Raw genomic sequence first — 9,725 nt, 5'->3', positions numbered from 1 at the left:
TTACACAACTTTTCATCAACATTGCAAATTGTTTTCTATTTTGTTGTTGGTGATTTGAAGTCCGGGATAGGAACAAATTTCATAAATTCTGTCAAGCGTGCAGATGTCCCAAAACTTGCTCCTTGCATTGGGTCTACCTTAAAAGTTGTTTTCCTCTTAGATTGCAGCTTGTCAGGCCTTGTCATCTATTATGGAGGTAGAGGTGGGTCTGATGGAGAGACCTAGTGAAATTGTTAACAGAACCAGTAACCAATACAACCCAATAAATAAAATCAATCAATATATAATCAAATAGTATCAATCAATTGGATCTAACCAACATTTACTCGTGTATTATAAATCAATACAAACTAGTTAACAGTTAATAAATATTAAAAACCAATCACTATCTATTCTTGATTTTTCTGGCTGTGAGTAAATGAGTCGAGTGAGTACAATCTCTGAAGTGTGTCCATCATCAACAGCTTGAAGCGATGCTAATGGAACATTTTTATTAATCTCTCAGCTTGTGTGTCAGCAGTAGTAGCATTTGCTGGATCTGTAGTTTCTCTAGCCTTAGAACCTTTTTCTTTTCCAACTCATTAATTGGCAAGAACAGATCCGTATACCAAGAGTCAGATACATTGCTACAATTTGGACTCAACAAAACAAGTATAAGTGAAAAATTAAAGTATTAGTCCCCAACTTTAGAAAATTATTCTCCATTTTTTCAGCTTACCAACAATATTTTTATAACCACTAAATGCATCAGAAAATTTAACAATGTCACTGTATATCGAGTAGTCTAAAAAAACAACCTTACAACAATAGTAGGCTTTCTTGTTTTTTTATTACCAAGTATTAGTAAATTCATAAGCACTAAACTAAAGAGTTGCTATAATAATACAATTGTCTAAATATATGTAGTTGTACAATTATACTATTAGAGAAACATGAAAGAATAAGATTGTCCTTTTAAATTGATGAAAGAATAATACAATTGTTCTAACAATGGTTACTCCAATAAATAACGAAAAATACTGGACAGATATTAAAGAGTTCTATTTATAATAGATTTCTCAGTGAGGCAGATGTTTCATTCTTGTACTTGAAGTAAAAAGAACAGGAAGAAATAAAGAAAAATAAAGAAAACATAAATAAGGCAATTATTCACATTTGATCTCTAAATCAATGCATGCAGTATAAACACTAAATGAAAACTTTAGAATTGTTCAATATTTAATTTGTGTCTGTCTACGATAAGAAACACTTGAGAATTTTAGCACTTGTTAGTTATTAGTCTTTACTAAAATTATTGTGAAATACTTTATTTTTATAAGAAATTAGCCCCTCAACAATTAAATTAAAATGGGATATGAAGGAGTAAAATTGTCACTTTAAAATAGAATATGAAGAATCAATGACTGCTCAAACGGACAAAGAATTGAAAGATTCAGTTGATCATAGCCACATACATGCAAAAAAATTAAACCCTAACATACAAAAATTCTATCATCATCAACAACTATAATCAACCACATTCATCCAGAGTTTCACTAATAAAATAGAGTAAAAAAATAAAAAATAACCCACAACCAACATTTTGAAAAAAAACAGAGCATGGTATGTTGAGAGCAACGATCTTGTTACTAACCTATTTTTGAAGAGATGGTAACTCCCAAGTAATTAATCTTCACAATGGGGGACGAAACAAGTAAGAAAAGTTTCAAACTTCTGTTATAGTGACACCCATAGTTCTTCTCTGACAAGAACGTATACGAGGGGAGGAGGAAGAAGGAGAAGGGTCAATTGGGGTTTCACTTTTAAAGTGGTTAATGTTTGGGTTTTCATTTAACCCCTTTCTCATGTCAAACAACGTCGTTCTTAAATATTTTTCGGCGTCAAGAGTAAAACGACGTCATTTTGAGAGTGCCAGATGTCAACCAAAATTGACAGGTCAATTTTTCGGTGATGAAAAATGATGTAAGGGCCAAATTGAGACACGAGTCAAAATTTCAAGGTACAATTAGAGTCAATTGAAACCTTGAGGGCTAAATTGAGTCGGGGTCAAATTTCAGGGACCAATTTGAGTATTAACTCCATAATCATCTGCATACATATTGAATTGAATACCCGACATATTTATTGTTCACATTATTTAATATTCTTATTGTCTATCTATTCTTTTACAAATGAAATTGACTTATCAAAACATGAGCGACAAAGACACAAGCTCCGCTCCCTTTTTTTTCCCTCGATCTTTCACTCTTCATTTATGGAGGAGAGAATAATAATTTTGATTAAAAATACTTCTAAATTAAGCTATATACACCAGGCACCTGCCTTATATCTATTATATCTATCATATATTATTAATTTTATAATTAAAATATGTTACATGTTATTTTTTTATTGTAATTAAAATTAATTTTTTTTAAATTAAAGAGTTTTTTCTTCTTCCCTATTAATTTTATAACTAAAATGTGTCACATGTCATTTTTTCATTGCAATTAAAATTAAATTTTTTCTCTAAAATTAAAGAGTTCTCCCCTCTTCCCTCTCCTTTTATCTATCCCTCTCATTCCTTCAATCACTCTATCTCTTTTACATATCATTATCAATGACTAATTATAAATTTGACAATCAAAATGTGCAACATGATATTTTTTAATTGTATCAAATTAAAATTAAAATATTAACATTGAAATATAGCTATATTATATATTACTATCTAATTTAATAACAAAATGTATTACATGACACTCTTATTAAGCTTAAAAAAATATTTTCCTCCAAAATTAATAAACTTCCTTCCTAAATTCTCTCATCTACCTCTCTCTCTCTCTCTTTTTTTTTTTAATTTCTCTATATTCTTTTCACTCTATATATAGTTTATTATATATTATTTATATATCATTATCTAATTTAATAACTAAATGTGTCACATGACATTCTCTTATTAAAATTGAGAGAAAATATTTTTCTCTAAAATTAATAAACTCCTTCTTAAATTCTCTCATCTATCTCTCTTTCTTTTTCTATTTCTTTCTACCATTCCCACTCTATATATAATTTATAATTTATATTAGTAATTTAACAAATCAAAATGTATTACCCGATACTTTTTTATTATAATTATTTTTTTTTTCAAAATTAACAAACTCCATTTCTTAGTCTTTATTTTTATCTTTCTCTTTCTTTTTTCTCGTTCTCTATTTTTTCTATCTTTTTGTTCTACAAAAAATAAAATTAACAAAATAATATAATTTAAATAAAAATATTATTATTATTATTATTATTATTATATACATATTTTTTTAATTTTTTTTATTTAGTTTTAAATTTTCACTGCTTATCTTTCTAATCTATATTTTAATTTCTCTTCTTTCAAATATTTATTAAATATAATTTAGAGAGAATACTAATATTATGATTAAAAGTTAAAATTAAGATTTAATATTAAAAAAATTTCATTTTAAGTTAATTTTATTACTATCAATATAATTTTTTTATACTAAGATCTAATTATATTTTTATATACATAGAGAGAAAAAAATATTACTTTTAAATAACAAGCATAAAAATTAATTATTTCTATTTGTACAACAAACTTAACACCTAATAATCAAAAGTATACAAGTTAAATCGTTTTAAATTTTAGATAGCGAATATTGAAATTAATTATTAGTAATAAATTAAATTCTTTCACATGAAAATAATAACTAAAAATCTTATTATTTGATTTTTATTTATAGAGACCATGGTCTTCTTAGCCGACGGAGACTTTTATCCCGTACGATCTTTTTGTAAAAGTAGTTTGATTTTATAAATTTGGGTAAAGTACTAAATTGATCCCTTATGTTTGGGCATAATTCTGTTTTAGTCCTTAAGGTTTAAAGTGTCCTATTTGAATCCAAAAAAGTTTTATTTAGCATCAATTTAGTTCCAGAGTGAGGTTAAAGTTAAATAATTAACGGAATGTCCTACATAACAACAGTACAAAAACAAAATCGATAATCTGGAGAACAAGTACAAGCATCAATTTAGTTCCAGAGTGAGGTTTAAGTTAAATAATTAACGGAATGTCCTACATAACAACAGTACAAAAACAAAATCGATAATCTGGAGAACAAGTACAAGCTCCAAAGGCACAAAATCAACCGTGGATGCATCAATACATTTATTTATTATTTTTCTTATAATATAAATAAAATATTTTTATAGAACTAAAGAGAATGATAAATAAATGTATTGATGCATCAATGATTAATTTTGTGCTTCAGGAGCTTGTACTTGTTCTCCAAATTATCGATTTTGTTCTTGTACTGTTGTTATGTAGGACATTCCGTTAATTATTTAACTTTGACCTCACTGTGGGACTAAATTGATGCTAAATGAAACTTTTTTGGATTTAAATAGGACACTTTAAACCTTAAGAATCAAAATAAAATTACGCCCAAACATAGGGACCAATTTAGTACTTTATCCTATAAATTTTTTGTACCATAATCTATAATGTCAAAACAAGACCGACGTAATTTTAAAAGATTTATATTTTTGTAATGTAATTACGAATAAAAATACTAGTATACGTGTATGTTATACGTTGTACATAGTCACTGTATAAGTCACAAAAAAAAATAGTCAGTATATAACACAATCATAGTCACCATATAGCACTATTATTCCATTTATTTTTTTAAGGACTAAAAGGATTCGAATAGTAGTAATAATAATGTAACTAGCTAGCAAGACAGCTCCAGCCACCACCCACAAGCCGGACACGTCATCTCCGACCAGCACAGAAGATCTCGTCTGAGATCGACCTACAGTTTCAGGTAACCCTCGGAACATTGGCGCCGTTGCCGGGGAACCTGGAAGTAATCCCATCATCATGGCGGACAACCTTGACAACGACCACAACACTGATTTGGAGAACAGAATGCCACATAAGAACGCGGAGGTCACACTAGACGATACTTCTCAACCTAACAAAGACAAGAATTCACCAAACACGGGAGCCATGGAGGCACTTCAGGATCGCCTAAAACAACTCGAAAAAGAGGTCGAGTATCAACGGGAAGCTGAGAGAGACCTACGAAGGAAAGCTAGGCGACGCCGCGAATTAGAGGACAAGCTCCTAAAGCTCGAAGCCGATCTCAAAGCTAAAACTACTCGATCCAGCCACGAAGATAGCTCCCGCAAGGACCAAGACCTATTCACCAAAGAGATCATGAAGGCCAAAATTCCAAAAGACTTCAAACCCCCCCCGACATGACTCTGTATGATGCACATCAGATCCCAGCCATCATCTCAGTAATTTCAGAAGTAGAATGTATCTCACCGACGCCTCAGATGCAGTCCGCTGCAAAGCCTTCCCGACTACCTTGACAAAGACAGCAATTAAATGGTTCCACAATTTGTCCCCTAGGTCCATCTCAAGCTTTGACGACTTAGCCAAGAAGTTTCTAGCCAGATTCTCCATCCAGAAAGACAAAACTAAGCACGCCCAAGTCTATTAGGGATCAAGCAAGAAGATCGGGAAAGTCTCCGCAGCTACATGAAAAGATTCAACAAAGCATGTTTGGACATACAAAGTATGCCAACAGAAGCAGCCATTATGGGCCTCATCAATGGCTTACGAGAGGGACCTTTTAGTCACTCCATATCAAAAAAACATCCCACATCTCAAAATGAGGTGCAAGAACGAGCAGAGAAATACATCAACATGGAAAAAAACTCTCGACTAAGGGAGACCTCAAAGTCCGGATTCCCCTACTCCTCCCGAGATAAAGATAAAGAGTCTAAGAAAAAAGAAGATTAGCATGGAGAAAAGATCAAGAAATACCACAATTACACCCCTCTTCGGGTGTCTCTTGTAGATATCTATCGAGAAGTATGCCACACTAAAAAAATACCTCCACCTCGTCCACTCAAAAGCAAAAAAGGAGGAGAAAATCAGACAAAATACTATGAATACCATCGAATCTATGGACATCCCACCAACGAGTGCTTCGATTTGAAGAATGTCATAGAAAAATTGGTAAGAGAGGGGAGACTAGATCGGTACTTAGCCAACAAATCAGATGAGTCAAGAAAAAGAAGAAGAGACGAAGAAGTCAGACGAACTGAACGACCACCTCGTACCCCGGAGAGACATGTCCACATGATACACGGAAGATTTGCGGGAGGAGGAATCTCCAAATCATCTCGCAAAAGACATCTGAAAGAAGTATATCATGTCGAGGGGGGAGAAGGGGCACCTGACCTCCCCCACTGTCACCTTCACCAAAGAGGACGCAGCTGGCGTCATCTCAAGACATGACGATCCTATGGTCATCACTATCATATTAGCCAACACTAATATCCACCGCACGTTGGTAGACCAGGAAAGCTCAGCTGACATACTGTTCAAAACCGCCTTTGATAAACTCGGCCTAGAGGAAAAAAAGCTTAGAGCATATCCGAATAGCCTATTTGGGCTGGGAGACACTCCAATCCAACCACTTGGATACATCTCACTACACACAACCTTTGGAAAAGGAAACCGGTCAAGGACACTCAACATAGACTACATCGTGGTCGACGTGAGTACAGCCTACAATGCCCTGATGGGTCGGGCAACGCTGAATCAGCTCGGTGCAGTAGTCTCGACTCCACATCTGTGCATGAAGTTCTCGACCACAGAAGGGATCGCTACGGTAAGAGCAGACCAGAAGACAGCACACCGCTGTTACAACGAAAGTCTGAACCTCAGAGGCAAAGGAGAAGAAATCCACATCATTGAACTCGGGAGAGTTCGAGGGCGGGAAGAACTTCATCCACAACCTGAAGGCGAGACAGAAAAAGTCCAGATCGGAGATATCCCAGATAAAATAACCAATATTGGTACAATCCTAAAAGGAGATGTAAAAAAGTCCCTTATACAGTTCTTAAGAGATAATGTCGACCTCTTCGCATGGAAGGCCGCAGACATGCCGGGCATAGACCCCAAGCTAATGTACCACAAGCTGGCAGTATATCCAAGATCACAGCCAGTACAGCAGAGATGTAGAAAGCTCAGACCAGAACGATCCCAAGCTGTGGAAGAGCAGGTACAAGCTCTACTGGAGGCAGGGTTCATAAGAAAAGTAAAGTACTCACTATGGCTAGCTAACGTCGTCTTGGTGAAAAAATCAAATAGGAAGTGGCGGATGTGCACTGATTACACCGATCTCAACAAAGCTTGCCCAAAAGATCCTTATCTGCTCCCAAGTATCGATGCTCTGGTGGATGCCTCTTCAGGATACAAATACCTCTCGTTTATGGACGCCTATTCGGGATACAATCAGATCCCGATGTACTCGCCTGATCAAGAAAAAACCTCATTCTTAACCCCAAAAGCAAACTACTGCTACATCGTCATGCCATTCGGACTCAAAAACGCAGGAGCCACTTATCAAAGATTAATGAATAAAGTCTTCGCAGACCACATTGGGAAAGTCATGGAAGTATACGTGGACGACATGTTAGTAAAGACACAAAGTGAGGAATCATTACTGTCCGACCTCACCCAAGTATTCGACACTATAAGAAGGCATGGCATGCGACTTAACCCTACAAAATGCACCTTTACAGTAGAAGCTGGCAAATTCTTAGGTTTCATGCTCACACAAAGAGGAATCAAGGCAAATCCGGATAAATGCCGGGCTATACTCGACATGAAGAGTCCGACCTGTGTCAAAGAAGTGCAACAACTCAATGGAAGATTGGCGGCTGTTCCGAGGGTTACCTGAAACTGTAGGTCGATCTCGGATGAGATCTTCTGTACTGGTCGAAGATGACGTGTCCGGCTGGCTGGTAGCGGCCGGAGCTGTTGTATCCGACTCCTTGGACTGGCTGCACTTCTGATTCTTGGTCACCGGAGGGTGGGGGGTACCTGCAAGAGACTCCGATGCTTAAGTTAGCACGGGTATTAAGCAGGTTTTTAGTAGAATCAGAGTATGAGTTATACCTGGGTGCTCCAGTGTATTTATAGTAGTGTGGACTGACCTTTCTGATAAGATAAGTTAGTTATCTTATCTTATCTTATTTTTGGGTGGGGTCAGCTTATCTTCAATGGAACTGCCTTTACCTCTTTAGGCTTGGACTGTCTTTGGATTTGGGTTGTGTTCCTCTATTTGGGCCCTTTATTGGGCTTTCCCGTCGATTTGGCCGACCTCTTTGAGAAGAGGTCGGGTAGCCTGACCTGAAGAGGTCGGTCGCTTTGTCGCCAATCATCCCAGGTCGGATAGCTCAACCCAGGGTGTGAACAGTGCCCCTGCTTGAGCTCGGTCTTTTTTGCTGAGGTCGAGTCCTTGACTTCGGTCCTTCTCTAGTGAAGCCGAACTCAAGCATTTTGTCGATTTCTTTCTTTGTAGAGCTTTTTTGAATGTGGAACGTTTTCCTTTAAAAGCGCGCGCTTTTATATCGGCGCTTTGGGAACGTGCGAGGGTTTAATACCCTCATTAATTGAATTCAAATGCCCCATTTCCCATGGTTTTTATTTTGAACTTTGCCATCAGAAACGGTTTCTCTTCTTCGTTCCTCTTCGTAACTTCTCCCTTTACTCTCTCATTTTCCGTTTTTTCCTAGAGTTTCGCAGTTTCTTTCTGCGACGCCTGCTCTACTACAGCTTTCTGTGGAAAAGGAGTGATTCTGGATTTCACCCTCCGTCTTCTTCCGGCGAGTTTTTTCCGTTCGAGGGGTGGCTCTGTCGCTTCTTGCTTCTTCAGCTTTCTTTCGAGGTTTTCTTCTATTTTTCAGGTTCGATTTTTCCTCCTCTGTCATTTTTTATGTCTGAATTTGATTTTGTTTGGAGAAAGTTTGGATCTTTCTGCTTTTACTGCGCCTGATTGTTGCGTGTTCTGGAGTTTCTTCATCTTTTGTATGAATTTTTTCGTCTTTCCTGTTGCTTGATGCTTTTAGGGCTTTTGCATGTTATCACCGTTTCTGCTTGTGCTTTCGATGATGGTTTTTGTTTGATTCTGGAGGAAAGGCTGTGTCTTTGACGATTCTCTGCTTGGCATGTTTCGTGTTGTCGAAGCTTTTTGTAAAAAGATAGTGGCTTTGATGACTTTTTGTATATATTTTTTTTGTTTGGGGGACGCTGAGACGTAAGCTGTAGATTTTTCCTGAAAACCTTGCTCTGTCACTGCCTCCAAAGGATGCCCCATGACTTTGGTTTGAGTCTTGGGGTTTTCCTTTTCTGTTTGTTTGTCTGTATCATATTAGTCGAGTTGCTTTGCCCCTCCTCCGAGATGTTTTTTAGTAATCCAATCTTCTTTTCTTTTTGTAGGATTAGTTGGCCTCATGTCTTCTCGCAATAACGTTGTAGAGATGTCTTCCAAAGTTCCCGAGGGGATGTCCGATTGGCTGGACTCCCTTGTCCTAATGTGTGTCTCTGTCGTGGATGCTGAATTTTGTGTAGAGCTTAGGAAACGTCATAGGATCTGTGGTAACAGTGCTCGGGAGAGGGATTATGAGCTTGTAGCTCCTGACTCTGATGAGAGGGCTTGTTTTCCTACTTTTGTCGAGGGGGAGCGTCCCTTCTTCTACGCCTATGAATATTTCTTCAGCCAGTTGGACGTTACTTTTCCTTTTACTGCTTTCGAGACCGACTTGTTGTGGTCTTGTAACATTGCTCCATCCCAGCTTCATCCAAATTCCTGGCGTTTTATCAAGATATTTCAATTGCTTTGCCAAGAGTTAGGCATAACACCTTCTCA

The sequence above is a fragment of the Arachis ipaensis genome, chromosome B3 (assembly GCF_059453495.1).
Source record: "Arachis ipaensis isolate K30076 ecotype BB chromosome B3, ASM5945349v1, whole genome shotgun sequence".
Taxonomy (NCBI): Eukaryota; Viridiplantae; Streptophyta; class Magnoliopsida; order Fabales; family Fabaceae; genus Arachis; species Arachis ipaensis.
Note: the sequence above shows the minus strand (reverse complement) of the source record.